General features: G+C 52.2%; 1 long non-coding RNA gene across 1 annotated transcript; it reads left to right on the forward strand.

Annotated features, from left to right (window-relative positions):
- Positions 1-8: 8 nt before the first annotated feature.
- LOC142070717 (uncharacterized) lies at positions 9-1,479 on the forward strand. The gene is made up of 2 exons (XR_012666667.1): positions 9-294; positions 1,171-1,479. It is a non-coding gene; the product is annotated as an uncharacterized LOC142070717 (long non-coding RNA).
- Positions 1,480-16,762: the final 15,283 nt, after the last annotated feature.

Raw genomic sequence — 16,762 nt, forward strand, 5'->3', positions numbered from 1 at the left:
GGAAGTCGAGGGAGCTCACACCCAGAAGTCCCCGGGCCAGAGCTGGGCTGTTTCAGGGACCGGAAAAGGCCCTTTATAGAACCGTGCCTGCAGCCAGGGCAGAGGGCTTGGCCCACAGGACAGTGGTTCTCAGCCAGGGGGACGCAGAGATCGACCGGGGGGACATCAGCTCCTCTAGAGATTTGCCTAGTTTTACAGCAGGTTACATGAAAAGCGCCAGCGAAGTCAGTCCAAACTAAAATTTCATACAGACAATGGCTTGTTTATACTGCTCTGTGTGCTAGACACTGACATGTAAGTACAGTATTTATACTGCAAGGGATTTATTTTGTAATTATATGGTAAGGATGAGAAAGCCAGCAATGTTTCAGTAAGAGTGGGGCTGTGACACTCGTATTTTTAGGTCTGATTTTGTAAGCAAGTGGTTTTTAAGTGAGGTGGAACTTGGGGGTACGCAAGACAAATGAGACTCCGAAAGGGGTTCAGTCGTCTGGAAAGGTTGGGAGCCACTGGTCTAGGAAACGGGTCTTGCCGGCTGCAGAGCGATGGGGGCGAGGAGTCTGAGAGCTGTGGAGGGGAGCAGGGTCAGAGAGTCACACCTGGCTGCGCATGCAGGGGGTGCCCAGGTTACGGAGAACTCAGAGCGAGGGGCGAGCTGGGAATTACTGGCTTATTGCATTAGAGAGATAAGGTGGGGGAGGCAATATCTTTACTGGGCCAACTTCTGTTGGGGAGAGAGACTGAGCTCTGGCCACACAGAGCTATTCACAAGTGTGTGTAAGCCCCTCATGCAGAGGCTTGCAGAAGGAGAGGGGGGAGAGGGCGCGTAGGTGGCAATCATAAACCGTCTCTGCATTTGTCCCTGCAACATAGCCTTGGACAGGGCCCTGTGGCATACCACCGCTGCATGGAGCAATGGGCATGGTCCCTGGAGCTTTGGGAGAGACTGTGCCCCAACCTCTCCCCCATCCCCTTAAAGAGGTGTGACTCCTGCTCCTCCTGCCCCAAGGCCAGCCTGGAGCCCTGGGCACAGCCGGGCCCTTAATGTTGCATTTAATTATGAACTATCCCACCTGCTTCAGTAATGCAAAGGCCCTGCATTATCTTGTTGGCTGAGCTTGTGAAGGCTCATCTCAACACCATTTCTCCATCTGTCTGTCTGTCTGTAAGGCACACGACAAGATAACTTTGGAACACTGCATCCTGTCATTTCCAAAATCGCAGGCACTGTTCTAGGCATCAGAAGCCAGGACCCTATTGATTTTGGGAAGAAATCAGAAAACCAAAAAGGGGAAAGTGAGGAACACATGAAGCCCCTGCCAGCTCTTTAGCAGGGCCACAGCACCTAGAGATCAAACAACTGGTTGATGGCCCCATTAACACCTGTCAGCATAACAAAACCTGCTTATCTCTGCTCATCGGGTGAAGTGAGCTGTATCTCACGAAAGCTTATGCTCAAATAAATTTGTTAGTCTCTAAGGTGCCACAAGTCGTCCTTTTCTTTTTGCAAATACAGACTAACACGGCTGCTACTCTGGAACCCCCTAATAGAGTTTAACAGGTTTGTACCTTGACAGACTTAACTCACGGATAGAAAGAAGAATAGTGTGTGGAAGAGGACTAGCAGGGCATAGGGGAAGGGGAAAATGCAGATGGCCCCTGGCATGGAGGTGGGGGAGGTGGGAAAGGGGCACACAGATGCCCTGGTGGCAGAGGAGGTTGAAGGACCATGGTTCTGAGGCAGTGGGGAAGGGGGCACAAAGGGAGACAGAGCTCCTGGCACAGGGAGTGAATGGGGGATGCTGCTATGGAGGAGAGGGGAATACACTGAACCCCTGGAAAGAGGGAGGCTGTAATTATTGGGCCTGCAAATTTCCCCTAATTGTGAGTTCAACCGTGGGAAAGTGGAGAACATTTTATGGAATGTTTCAATCCCCTAGAACAAACAATGTTGACGGGAAAAGGTGCAGAAAGGACAGGGCTGAATTAGCCCAAACGAAAAGGCCTCCTGCCGTAACTCAAAGGCTGTGTTAAGATCATGCCTGGTAAACAAGAGACTGGAAATCAGGGAACCAAAATTGGTGTGTCGGAAAGTAGGTCTGATTGGTGGACAAACTAATGAGGAGATGGGCTATTCCACCCATCACTGCCCTGTGAGGTTCTTCACAAGAAAAGACTCTGTGGGGAACATTAATGGAGGCGAAGTGAAGGGACAACGACTGGCTGAAAGAAGGAGTGAGCGTCACCATCATGGCTGCCATCCCTGCTGTCCTCTAGGGCTCCGGGATTTACTGTATCATCGTAAATGGGCCTTTGTCATCCTGCTGCTGAGAGATGTCCTGACCAGACCGGGCAGAGAGGGGGACCCAGATGACACCAGCAGCTCCAGCTCCATCCCCGCCACCATCTGGGATGTGAGACTTTGTCACCCACCTATGCCTCCTTGAGTGCTCTTTTCCTTCCCCAACTTATTTCTTCTCTTTCCTGGCCCGCTCCTTTTTAACTCCTGTCTAATATGAGTCTGGCTTAGCTGCTCAGTAATGTATATTTTGAAACACTGAGGTGAGTCTGTGACCAGAGAGACGGATAAAAATAGTGCCCTAAACCTAAAAAGCCTGATGCTGGTATGAGTTTCATTCATGCAAAGGCCCTGCATTATCTTGTTGGCTGGTGAAAAGGCTTTTCAATGGGGTGTTTGCCCTGGTGCTAAGCAGGTGGAGGTCTCTGTGTACCAAACCCCGAACCTTGCTGAACAAAGTGTGTCATGTTGGGCAGTGAGTGACAGGGTTATATTAATCTCTTCCACTGAAATTAGTACAGTAGGGGACACTGGGGGGACCTGGTACAGGGAAAGGGGGACAGAGCCCCTGGAGGGGGGGAGAAAGGGGGACCCTAGAAGAAGCAGCGAGGGGGCCCACAGAACTCCAGGCAGAGGGGAGATTGGAGGAAAGTGCAGGGAGTTCCTGAAACTGGGGGATATGGGGCAGGCAGGGAGCTTGTGGGGCAAATGGAGGGATGCAGGGAGCCTGCAATGAGCCACCCTACTGCAGCGACAAACCCTGTGTGACCCACTGTAAGAAGTGTATTCACGGGAGACATGAATGGAAATCTCTGATGCAGAAACACATTTTGGCTTCAACTTCCACAAGTGCCCGTCAGTTTTGGGGCGCTCAGGTTTTGGGTGCCCAGCCTGGGACATGCAAACCTGAGAGTCGGAGGCGCTGCACACTCACGACTCCCACTTAAACCAGCTGGAGCTGGGGCTGCTCCGCACGTCTGCCAGTCCGGCCCTGCATTACCCCCCATGCAGCTGGTGGGTTCCCATTGCCTGTGCAATGGGTTCTCCACCTGCATCCAGCCCCGTGCGCCGGGTAGGTGGGTGGCTTAACTTGCACAGTAATAGATCCATGGAGTTTACAGCTAGAAGGGCCCATTAAGCTCGTCTAGGCTGAACCTGCTGCATGACACACCTAACAGACTTTCACCCGCAATGAGTTCTGGGGGGGCGCTGGAAGCTCCATGTTCAGGGTTCTTTGCAGGAGCTGAACTGGAATCACGCCCTTGCTGTGGCAGGAGCAGCAGGACCAGGCTGACTGTGTGAAGGGCCTCCCAGCACTGTAGCCTCACCGCAGAGCTGCCTATATGGGTCGCTCACCCTGCTGGGTGCTCAGCGTCCGCTGGGCTGGCTAGCGGAACCCCGCCAAAAACTTCCAGTCGGTCAAAACCATCAAACCCCAAAACATTCAGGTCTCACAAACTGGCAAATTCAGCCCCAAAATCTTCCTGTCACTGGACACGGAGCAAGGGAGGGACACTGAGCTCCAGCCTGGATTATGGGATGGGAACAGGGGAAAGCCAGGCTGTAACAGCAAAGGAGAGGGCAGGATGTGGTGGGAAGGGGGCCGCTGGGGGAATGCAGGCCCCTGTCGCTCAAGAGGCAAGCGAGGGGGAGCAGGCCACGTGCTGGGAGAAGCTGCAGATGTAACCAGTTGCAGTCCCCTCTGCACGCTGATACCACAGGAAGGGTTGAGGCGCAGGACTGGTACTTGTGAGAGCTGGGTTCAGTTCCCAGTTCTGCCACCGACTCCCAGGGACCTTGGGCAAGTCACTTGGTCTCTGTGTCTCAGGTACCCATCTGTAAAATAAGAATCCTTCCTTTGTCTACCTTGTCTGTTTCCATTGTGAGTAATTGGAGCAAGGACTGTCTCTCATTCTGTGCGTGCAGCATTTAGCATGGTGGGGCTCCGATCTCAGCAGGGGCCTCTAGGCAATACTCTAATCCAGGGGTGGCCAAACCACATGCGGCTCTTTTACTGTTAAAGTGTGGCTCATGGAGCATCCCATGCCCCCCCCCACACACCATTTTCCACCTACCAGACAGCTCATGGGTTCTGCCCTTCGGCATGGTGGTGGAGCTAGGGGCTTCAGCCCCTAGCCCCACCACCCTGCCACAGGGCAGATGCTCCAAGCCCTGGCAGGTGTGCCCAGCTCTCAAACATTTGAAGATTATAGTCTGCAGCTCAGAGGGTCAGTAAGTTTGGCCACCCCTGCTCTAATCTAAATAGTAATAACATCAGCAGTGATTGAACTCAGAGCTTCCAGCACCAAAAACTCAGGCATCTCCCACTTGACAGCTACTGCAGGGTGTTTTTAGCTCATGGGGGTTGTGCAACTACTGGGACCAGAAGCAGGGCTGGCTCTCCAGTTTTTGCTGCCCCAAACAGTGAAAAAAACTTGGAAACACTGGTGCCTGGAGCCGGCCCTGACCAGAAGCTAGAGAGAGACAAGAATTCACAGACCACAGGCTAGTATGTTACATAGACATGTTGATAGCTCCTTCTAACAGAGGTGTTTAGATACTACCATGGTAATATGCTATTAGGTAGCTGGTCAGCCAGGAATACAGGTGAGTGATGGGTGGATCTTTTCAAGATTTTAAGAGTGGTGTAACTCCATTGACCTTTATGGAGGTGTTCCGGCTTGGCATCTCTTTAAAGAGTGTGGCGAATCAGATGTTGGTCAGTTAACATGCAATTCAGCCTGCTTTAATGATAGACTGAAAACACAGAGTCACGAGGCATCTGACACTGCGTTATACCAAGGATTTATTTTATCTGCTGTTACTATAAATATAACCTAGGTCTGTTGTTCCCATGAGGTTCTATACACATGCTTGCTGAACCTCTATTGAAAGTTTCATTATGTTTTGAAAATAAGGAACATTCCATGTTGAGCAGCCACCTCTGTCATTTCAGAAAGGACGATGGGCTCTAGGTCTGAGCTGTCCAAGGAATTGTTCCTATATCTTCTGCGTTATACAAAGTCCCCTTTGTACTGCCTGGCACTGGGCTATTGTAATAAACATTGTGACCAGGTGGCTGGGATGAACTACATGGAGAATGCCACACTCAGGGCAGACTGCAAGAAACAAGGCAGACAATCCCCCCCAAAACTGGTGGTTTTCTCTATAATTAGATTCACCAAACCAGGAACTAAAGAGCTTCAGCACCACACTGATTAACCAGAAGCCAGTCCCCTTTAGGCATTCCAGCCCTTGACTCCCATCTTGACAAACAGGTCGAATCTAGTGAGGGATTACACCAGCTGTGTAACCCAAAGGATCACTTACACCCAGGTCAATGTGTCTGTCAGCCAATCCTTCATAAACTAACAAAAGATTTATTACTAAAAGAGCTATTGACTGGTAAAGAATCACATATGTACAAGAGATCTGCAGTGTTCATAGATCAGGATCACAGCAGAGGTGGAACAGACCCCTGGCTTGCAAAAGTCTCTCTCTGGTAACTGCCAAAAGATGGGAAGGTCCTCAGTCCACAGCTTAAAATGCTCCTTGTAGAGAACGGGAGCAGGAAAGAGGCAAAATGGAGATGTCTCCAGTGTCTTTTATATCCTCTGCCATGTGCATGGAAATTTACTGTCCTAAACAAAGCCCACAGCCTAGGTGCATGGAAAGTTACTGGCCCAAGATGGATCCCAGGCTCACATGTCCACACCACATGTACTTACATGGTTTGCTGAATGACAGGGGCGGCCACTGGCCCCTCGCTGTCTGAGACATCCACAGGAAAGGCCTACTGGGCGGGATGAGTTTCTTCAATGGCCCATGGTGAGAGTGGAGTGTCCTTAACGGGCCATGGACACCTCGCTGTCTAGCCCTGATGTCAGTCTGGGGGATGTCACCCAGGAACACAACACAGGGTTTGAGATACAGGTAGACAGCCAATATTCCTAACATCAGGTACACAGATGATACATGGATCTAACCAGGATCATCATACTTGATAGACTGTAACTTTTCCATTGACAGCTTACATGAGACACTTTGTATAAAATTTGTTACATTTGTAACACTGGCAGCAACAACAATACAAATGGTCATTTTCAATTATACAGCATCACAAACCTAATCAAGGAAATTGCTGATCCGGGGTACATTAGCCTCAATCCTATGGGATTAACAAAAAATTGTTCAAAGCAAAGCAAAACCAGTTGTAATTCTATATCAAACAATATAAATAAGAGCTACAAGAGACCTGTTTCTCTTTGATACTTATCCGGCTCCCTTCACCCCATTATCTGAGCACCTCACAATCTTTGATGCATTTATCTTCACACACCCCTGGGAGGTAGGGTGGTGCTATTATCCCCCTTATACAGAGGGGAAATAGAGGAACAAAGAGGCTAAGTGACTCGTCAAAGGTCACACCACAGGAAGTCTCTGGCAGACCCGGGACTTGAACCCAGCTCTTTCAACACCTAAGCAAGGGGCCTAACCATTGGATCATCTTGCCCTTCTCCAGGTCACCTCTCAGCTTTGCTGGTGCAACTCCCATTGAAGCCAACTGCCAATTTAGCCCACTAGGTTCTAAGGCTGCGCAGCAAGTGTCAGGAGTGATCAATAGCGACCCTCTTCGCAGCCAAAATGAACCTGTCTGTAGCTCCCCCGCCTCCTTCATCAAAAGGTGAAGCACAGAGCCCCTAACAGTGCAAGAAACAGAGGTCTTGACATTTAGGTACTAAGGTGATGGGTGCCTTAGAAATACCTTACCAGCCAGACTAGAGGAGATGCACAGGGGACTAGAATGAGTTTATGGGGTGCCCAGGAGAGACAAAAAAAAAACCATTCTGTGCAGGAGGAAACTGCCAGGGCAATGAGCCAGACCCTTGAGCCAAATGAGGCACAGCCCCTCCTGCCAGGATCTCCGGAGGTCTCATGAGCATTTCTCCTGCTCTGATGGAGACCGCATGGGACAAGGAATCAATTCTGCAGCACTTAAAGGAGAGGAAAGTGATCAGGAACAGTCAGCATGGATTCACAAGGGCAAGTCATGCCTGACTAATCTAATTGCCTTCTATGACAAGATAACTGGCTCTGTGGATGAGGGGAAAGCAGTGGATGTGTTGTTCCTTGACTTTAGCAGAGCTTTTGACACGGTCTCCCACAGTATTCTTGCCAGCAAGTTAAAGAAGTATGGGCTGGATGAATGGACTATAAGATAGAAAGCTGGCTATATTGTTGGGCTCAACGGGTAGTGATCAATGGCTCCATGCTAGTTGGCAGCCGGTGTCAAGTGGAGTGCCCCAAGGGTCGGTCCTGGGGCCGGTTTTGTTCAATATCTTCATAAATGATCTGGAGGATGGTGTGGATTGCACTCTCAGCAAGTCTGCAGATGACACTAAACTGAGAGGAGAGGTAAATACACTGGAGGGTAGGGATAGGATACAGAGGGACCTAGACAAATTGGAGGATTGGGCCAAAAGAAATCTGATGAGGTTCAACAAGGACAAGTGCAGAGTCCTGCACTTAGGACGGAAGAATCCCACGCACCGCTACAGGCTAGGGACCAAATGGCTAGGCAGCAGCTCTGCAGAAAAGAACCTAAGGGTTACAGTGGAGGAGAAGCTGGATATGAGTCAACAGTGTGCCCTTGTTGCCAAGAAGGCCAATGGCATTTTGGGATGTATAAGTAGGGGCATTGCCAGCAGATCGAGGGACGTGATCGTTCCCCTCTATTTGACACTGGTGAGGCCTCATCTGGAGTACTGTGTCCAGTTTTGGGCCCCACACTACAGGAAGGATGTGGAAAAATTGGAAAGAGTCCAGCAGAGGGCAACAAAAATGATGAGGGGACTGGAACACATGACTTATGAGGAGAAGCTGAGGGAACCGGGATTGTTTAGTCTGCGGAAGAGAAGAATGAGGGGGGATTTGATAGCTGCTTTCAACTACCTGAAAGGGGGTTCCAAAGAGGATGGCTCTAGACTGTTCTCAGTGGTAGCAGATGACAGAACGAGGAGTAATGGTCTCAAGTTGCAGTGGGCAAGGTTTAGGTTGGATATTAGGAAAAACTTTTTCACTAGGAGGGTGGTGAAACACTGGAATGCGTTACCTAGGGAGGTGGTGGAATCTCCTTCCTTAGAAGTTTTTAAGGTCAGGCTTGACAAAGTCCTGGCTGGGATGATTTAATTGGGGATCGGTCCTGCTTTGAGCAGGGGGTTGGACTAGATGACCTCCTGAGGTCCCTTCCAACCCTGATATTCTATGATTCTATGAATGGCTTTGGGAAAGGGCTGGTTTCCCTCTGTCTCAGCTATAGTGGCTTCCCTTCCTCCACTTCCTATTATTGTGCACGCTCAGTTAGAGGGGGGCCATAGATGGGATGGCCAGAGGGGGACCTGTGGATGGGGTGCCTAGAGAGGGGACCCATGGACGGGGCGGCTCCCCAGCCTTCCCCTCTGGATTTTCGCATGGGTGTGCTGAGAACTCTGGGGTGTCTCTGCCGGGAGGCCCCTGGTGGTTGGGGAGGTGGGAGAGCTGAGTGAAGCTCCTCTTGCAGGCCAGGCAGGGGCAGGGCCACCCCAGCATGGGTTCTTGTTATACCAAGGGGGAGGGATAGCTCAGTGCTTTGAGCATTGGCCTGCTAAACCCAGGGTTGTGACTTCAATCCTTGAGGGGCCATTTAGGGATCTGGGGCAAAAGTTGGGGGATTGGTCCTGCTTTGAGCAGAGGGTTGGACTAGATGACCTCCTGAGGTCCCTTCCAACCCTGATAATCTATGATTCAATAAAATAAAAACCAGCAGGATCTTATTAAAGGGACAAGGCAAAATGCCACATTTATTGTAAATATAATAATAAAAAATATAAAAAACTCACACTGTTGTATTGTTGCTTATTCCTTACTTATCTATCGATCTATCTATTCATTCATTCATTCCAGTTCTGCATAGGGGTTATAGTTACCAGCCTAGAAGTTGCCCGTCACAGAGTACTGGCCAGGTAACCTGTACACGAGAGTGGAGCCGAGTCTGTGTCAGATACGCATCCGATGCTCCTGGAGGGTGGTGGCAGAACCAGAGACTCAAAGTTCTCAGTCCTTAGAGAGTCCACTTTTATAGGAATTTATTCCTATGCCAGTCCATGGAAATTGCTTTGTCATATTGTTAGTCATGAGGGCTCCAGGACAGCTGTCAGCTTTCTTCATCCTTTGAATTGGTCGGGTGGATTCCAGTTTGCCCTCCGGGGGTTCTCTGGTTGTTTCCACCTGGCACCTTCTTCAGCTGATTGATACCGAATTCCTAGGCTGGCACTTCGCAGATGATTCAAAACCCACCATTCATTCACATACATTCTTTACTTTAATAAGACCACACCTATCATTTCACTGAGTATTGTTATTTATTTGAGACTCCCTGTCTCTTAACACTCCTGATACAAACTATAGAGGGTGGGAGTCTGGAGGTGATGTTTCTATGAGCGCCCCGCTCCAAGGAAGGGCCTTTCCGGGTTGTTGTTACAAAGAAACAAGTCAATCTCCATTACAAAGTATCAGTTTACAGAGCAGAGTCAATTGAGCAGAACCATTCAAGAAAGTAAAGTTAATTGAGTGGTTTACCTTCATAAACCTCAATCTCAATTACACTCAAGAGAAAGTGTCAACTCAGAGAGAGTAGAGTGGATTGAGGAGTTTAGGTTTACAAGCGTCAATCTCAAGAACACCAAGTTTCAGAGTAGCAGGTAACAAGTTTGGAGAGAGAGCAGGTTTAATTAACGGCTTCCAAGGCACTTAGAGTTAATTGCCGGTTTGCAAGCTTTAACAGGGACACCCTCAACAGTTATGGGGAGCTGCAAATCAACAGTGCAGAAGTACAATGGTTTCAAACAGGAGAATTACAAATGTTAAGACTATGCCCACTTTCTCCGGTGAATGACCAGGCGGGAGCGCTGGCCGAAGCCCCGCTGGCCCTGGGCGCAGGTGTTGGGCCGCTCCCGGTGCGGGTTCTCCGGCGCGCCTGCAGCTCCGGCTTGAGCCAGGAGCCTGTGCGAGCCGCGGCGCCAGGGGAGGGCGGAGAGCCGGCTGAGGCGTTTCCCGCACTCGGGCAGGCGTGGGGCCGCTCCCCCGTGTGTGCGCGCTGGTGACTGCCCAGCTCCTGCCTTCTCTTGAGGCTTCTTCTGGGCTGCTGGCAAGGGGAGACTCAGGCCACGGGCGGCGTGAGGCTGAGTTCCAAGAAACGGGGTTCGTGCGGGTCTGCCGAGCCCTGACCTCCCAGCTTGGGCCAAGGTCTGCTCCGGCCCGGTCCCCAGGGTCCCTCACTGCACGTAGCGCCGCTCGCCATGTCGGGGTGAGGCGGGTCCCCAGGAAAAGATCTCAGTGTTGGGGGGTCTGTATTACGCTCGGGGCTCCAGTGCCAGGTATTAAAGCTCGGATACCTTCAGTCTAACTCTGCCTGAGCCCAGCAACACGGGGGGGGGGGGGGGAGACAAGGGAAGCTACCCCCAGAGGTTTCTAGCGATTTCCTGCTATGGCCCAGCGCCATCGTAGGAAGAGGGGCCCCAGGAGGTGAACGGATCCCACCAGTGCAGGCCTCTTCCTGGGCTTTCAAGCCCACGTTCCCACCAGCTGCCCGGAGGCGCTGAGTTTCTGCCTCTGGTCAGGCTTTGGAGGGAGGCTAGCGGGTGCAGCAGAGCAGCGAGGCCTGGCGGGCTCCCACTGGCCACTGCTGACCACGTTAGCGGTGCGGGACCCACAAGGCAGGCTGGCTCTCGATTTAGATCCCTTCTCGGTGCTCAGACCCTGCTTCCCTCAGGGGAAGGGGCTGGAAGGCTGCTCTGCTGGGACCTGCTGCATGGCGCCCAGCCCTTCTACAGTGGAAAGGGGGCATTTCCCGCCCCTGCCTCCCACACAGCGTTGGGGGAACAGAGGCCTCTGGCCTCCGGGTGGGGCATGACCTAAAATCCCTGGGCTGTGCAGTGGGAGGGGCAGAGGTGGAAGGAGAGGCCTGGGGTTGCCAGGGTGGCTGTTGGCTGCCTCTCAGCCTGTGCTTTGTCTCTCCTGAGCTGCCCTAGGCTGGGACCATTGGCAGGAGTCGGCTCCTTCCCCCAGCCCTCCCAGGAGCAGGAGGTCCCTCATCTGCTCCTCGCCTGCCTCCGGCACTTTTCTCTTGGTGGCAGCAGGGGGATGGCCAATGGGAGCAGGCCGCTGCTGCCGCTGGAAGAAAGGAGCTGGGGAAAAGGAGGCGATCAAGCAGGAGATAAAAGGTTCTTCTCCCCACTGCTCTGCACTAAGAAGAGGGGCCTCGCACCCTCCCTCCAGCACCCCATTCCTTCCTCTGCCTCTTCAGGGTGAGACCGCAGGGAGAAAGACCTTATCACAGACCTGGGCCGTGCTGAGCCCCAGTCTGTCAGCTGCCCGGGTGTTTCTCTAGACTGCTCACAAGTCTTCCAAGCAGCACCCTCCCGGCCCCTCCCCGCTCTAAGCTTGCAGGTCTGGAAACAAAACCGCCACCTACAAATAAAGCATGAAGTGAAGGCGGCAGGGGGTGAAGGACCCGATTGAGGTTGCGCTTTGAATGTTTACAAAATGGAGTTAATAGATCCTCACTTGGCAGGAGGAGGTTGCCCACGCCTCGGGGGTGCAAGTGGCGACAAGAGACTGCAAGTTTCTCCCCAACTTGCTACCCGAGCGCTTTGCAGAGAGCTAGGCATGATAGCCACCCCCCTGGGGATGGTATTGTAGGGTCCTTCCTACTTGATTTGGGAGTGTTGGACTATAGGATCCAGCAAACCCCTCCAAGCCAGACAGTCAGAGAATCGCCAAAGTCGCAGAGCGGGAGAGCTGGGAGAATTCCCAGCATGTGCACCCCATTTCCAAAGGCTGCAGACTGGCGGGCTGCTCACCTACTCCTCCTGAGCATCACTCATCGGGGTGGGGGCTCTGCTTTTCACCCAGTCCTGCTGGTTCCCCACCCCTGGCTCTTCCCCTCGTTCCATCTGGGGTAGGGTGTCAGGTGTGGCCCTGTCATAGCCTGGGGTTAGGGGGCAGATGAAGGGGTGTATTTGGGGATGTATGCTCCCACTCTTGTGTTCACGCCACCCCTTGCACAAGGAACTCTCATCCTCCCCTTGTGCCACAGCTGGCTTCCCTTGCTCCCATCAGATCCCAGCTCCCACAAACCCTGGCACCAGGGACTGGCCGAGGACAGAGGGTGTAAAGATAGCACAAGGAAAACCAGTATCTCCTGATGCTCGGATAGTCTATTCTGTTATCCGCTGGACAGCGCTGCCTGACTTCGACTTGGGGCAGGAACTGTGCCTTGCTCTGCACTGGTACTGTGCCGAGTATGCTGTCATCCCACGGTTAAGTCAGACTGCATTGCCAGGAAGGGGCCAGACCCTAAGTGGCTGTAAATCAGCATAGCCCCAATGACATCAATGGGGGGTTTGGGCCAGTAATTTTACAATAGCCCCTGCTCTGTGCTGGAGGGTGCACAGATTGCTAAAGCATCCAACCACACTAACAGCAACCCTGAGAGAAAGGTCCTCTGGATATTTCGCAGCTCCCCCTGCTCGAAGAGAAGGACACCCGAGGCTCACCCAGCAAGACCAGACTTCTGTAGTTCTCCTTCATCACCTCCCAGTGCAGCTCCTTCTGCCACTCCGCCAGCATCTCCCACTCCCCCAGGGAGAAGTGCACTGAGACATCACCAAAGGTCACCGAGACCTGTAATCACAAACCCGACCCACTCAGTCCCAGCCCTGCATGCCAAGCAGGAGAAGAGTTCTCAGGAAATGGTGTCTATCGACATCTCTGGGTGTCATATGGCTGTGTCTGAGGGCAGAACTGGGCATGGTCGGACTAATTTGTAATACTGTAGTAGCAGGTGATATTCCAGGAGATTTATCTCCCAGCCCTGGTCCCTGGCCAGATCACCTGGGTAACCTCAGCAGGATAAATGTGCTGATTTCTGTGAGTAGAACAGAAATCAGAGGTGGAAAAGCTCTCTTCGGTTATCTAATGCATCCCATGCCAGGGGAGGACTTTCCCTTCCAATATGTTCTCCAGGACTTGATCCACTTCATTTTTACACTCCCGACTTGATGGGCCTTTGCACTTCTGGAACACTGTCCACTCTGACAAACAGCCCATCAGCTTTCTCCAAGGAGGTTTACCTGCATCCCACCGGGGACCTCTCCCCTGTGCTGATCTGCTGGTCAGACTGGAAGGTAATGAGTTACCATTCTCTTCCCATAGAATCATAGAATATCAGGGTTGGAAGGCCTTCAGGAGGTCATCTAGTCCAACCCCCTGCTCAAAGCAGGACCGATCCCCAATTAAATCATCCCAGCCAGGGCTTTGTCAAGCCTGACCTTAAAAACTTCTAAGGAAGGAGATTCCACCACCTCCCTAGGTAACGCATTCCAGTGTTTCACCACCCTCCTAGTGAAAAAGTTTTTCCTAATATCCAACCTAAATCTCCCCCACTGCAACTTGAGACCATTACTCCTTGTCCTGTCCTCTTCCACCACTGACAATAGTCTAGAACCATCCTCTCTGGAACTACCTCTCAGGTAGTTGAAAGCAGCTATCAAATCCCCCCCTCATTCTTTTCTTCTGCAGTCTAAACAATCCCAGTTCCCTCAGCCTCTCCTCATAAGTCATGTGTTCCAGTCCCCTAATCATTTTTGTTGCCCTTCGCTGGACTCTCTCCAATTTATCCACATCCTTCTTGTAGTGTGGGGCCCAAAACTGGACACAGTACTCCAGATGAGGCCTCACCAGTGTTGAATAGAGGGGAACGATCATGTCCCTCGATCTGCTGGCAATGCCCCAGCTTCTCGTCCACTGTAACCCCTAGGTCCTTTTCTGCAGAACTGCTGCCGAGCTATTCGGTCCCTAGCCTGTAGCGGTGCATGGGATTCGTCCGTCCTAAGTGCAGGACTCTGCACTTGTCCTTGTTGAACCTCATCAGATTTCTTTTGGCCCAATCCTCTAATTTGTCTAGGTCCCTCTGTATCCTATCCCTACCCTCCAGTGTATTTACCTCTCCTCCCAGTTTAGTGTCCTCTGCAAACTTGCTGAGGGTGCAATCCATGCCGTTCTCCAGATCATTAATGAAGATATTGAACAAAACCGGCCCCAGGACCGACCCTTGGGGCACTCCACTTGATACCGGCTGCCAACTAGACATGGAGCCATTGATCACTACCCGTTGAGCCCAACAATCTATCCAGCTTTCTATCCACCTTATAGTCCATTCATCCAGCCCATACTTCCTTAACTTGCTGGCAAGAATACTGTTGGAGACAGTGTAAAAAGCTCTGCTAAAGTCAAGGAACAACACGTCCACTGCTTTCCCTTCATCCACAGAACAAGTTATCTCATCATAGAAGGCAATTAGATTAGTCAGGCATGACTTGCCCTTGGTGAATCCATGCTGACTGTTCCTGATCACTTTCCTCTCCTCCAAGTGCTTCAGAATTGATTCCTTGAGGACCTGCTCCATGATTTTTCCATGTGGCTCTGGGAGAGGCAGCTCTGAGGTGCTGCAGAATTTAGGACATCATCAGTAAGGACCTGGAGGGGAAACTGGGGAAAGTTCCCCCCGTTCTCCCTGGCCCAACTCTGTGTGATTGCCAGAAGCCCAGTTCATTTGGTTTGTTCCCAGGACAAAGACCCCAGCCTGTCAGGGAACAGCCCAGAGCAGAGTGCATGCTGGTTATTTGTACCCAGCACCCCACTGTGCTGCAGGATCCCCAGCGGGCTTGTGAGTGGCAAATCCCAGCAGGACTCTGTCTCCACTGCATTGTACACTCAGGGTGTGGGGCCTGGGCTTGTGGACTTGGGGTATCCAAGCCCACACTTGAGCATCCATGCTGCATTGTAAACCTGGGGTTACAATAGCAGGACTGTGTCCATACTGCGCTACGCCAACCTTCTGACTTGGGTGTGCGGCTTGAGCTGGGTCCACACTGCACAATAACAGGGTTTGGACCTCAGTTAAAGCAGGACTCAGGCTCTGACCCATCCCCCAGCAGGCTCCTAGGACCCAAGTCAGACTGATCTGTGTGTGGCTGGCGAGGGGTGGGGCTCAAACCTGAGTCTGAGCTCTGGTTCACACTTCAGTGCGGATGTACCCTGTGCCACTCGCTCCCTGGGTCTCCATTCAGCAGGTCCAGCCTAGCCTGGCAGCAGAATGGACAGTGGCCAACCAGAGCTGATATGGTGGCGACTGACTGCCCCTCGCACAAACAGGGTTACTTTGGGACAGCTATTCACACTATCTCCCCAGAGAGAGAGAGACACCGGGGCAGATTCCCTCTCTGGAGAGCGGCTGGAGAGGGGCCTCCCGTGACACCTCACTAAGTTATGGCACGAGCCCCCGGGATTTTTCCTGTCTGTCTCCTACCTGCCAAGGGGCCCCCACGGCCATTTCCCCGAGGCCTTCTCCTCCGCACATGCTGATCCTTGCAGCCAGCTGCTAAGTCCCCTCCTGGAGTCCTCAGCTCTGCTACCATGGCTGCTCTACCCCCTGCCTCTGCCTGTGATGGGCGGCCGAGAGAGGAGCACTCTGCCAGCCAGGCTAGTATCCAACACTGCTACAGCAACACTGCAAACAGGAAATGATCACACGCTCCCAGGAGTCCCCATTGGCTACCAGGGAGCAGAGGCCCCAAACCACAGAGAGTGCAGAGCTGACAACCCAGCCATGGCAGAGGGGTTAGTAGCACATGGGAAGGGGAGGGGCCAGCACTGGTCCCCACGCCAGACGGATGGGGCGGGAGATGTACAGAAGGAATCACAGACAATGAGGGCCTGGCTCACACATGGCACAGGTGAGATTCCCCCCCCCCCCAGAAGGAGGGGAATGGGGAATGAAGTAAATCTCCCTGCATAAAAGCTAAACGCGGGACAGACTCAGAATCCCAGCACAGTGGAAACTTGAGAGAGACAACACCGCAGCCCTGTGAGAGAGGAGACTGAGCCTGCAGGACGCCCAGAAAGGAAGAATCTCCCTTGACTAATCCAAAATGACAAAGACCTTGGGTGAGGGAGGAAAATCTCCACTGGAAAGCCATGAGATCCGTAACAGTCTGCTTCTCAATCAGAGCTGGGCTGGAACATTCACCAGGGCTAACGCCCCTGAGACAAGGGCTGATGCTCAATGCTCTGCAAATACGCAGAGTGAGAGATGTATGCTCCCCTCCCTGCTCCCAGCTTTTAAACTTGTACCGCTCGTCACCCAAGCGTAGGACCCCATTAATGAGCATAAACGCTATAAGTGAGCTCTCCCTCATTGAGATGAATCGTGCAAAAACCGCACCGCCAAATGCACATTCACACCCCGCGCAGTCCAGCCACTGAGCCACGTTAGTGCGCAGCATTACTGGCTCTTCACAGGCATTTGCATCAAAGGGCTTCTGTTTGCACAGATGTTCAGGGATTGTCCGTTCTCTGTGGGTG

Source organism: Caretta caretta, chromosome 2, assembly GCF_965140235.1.
Source record: "Caretta caretta isolate rCarCar2 chromosome 2, rCarCar1.hap1, whole genome shotgun sequence".
NCBI classification, from domain to species: domain Eukaryota; kingdom Metazoa; phylum Chordata; order Testudines; family Cheloniidae; genus Caretta; species Caretta caretta.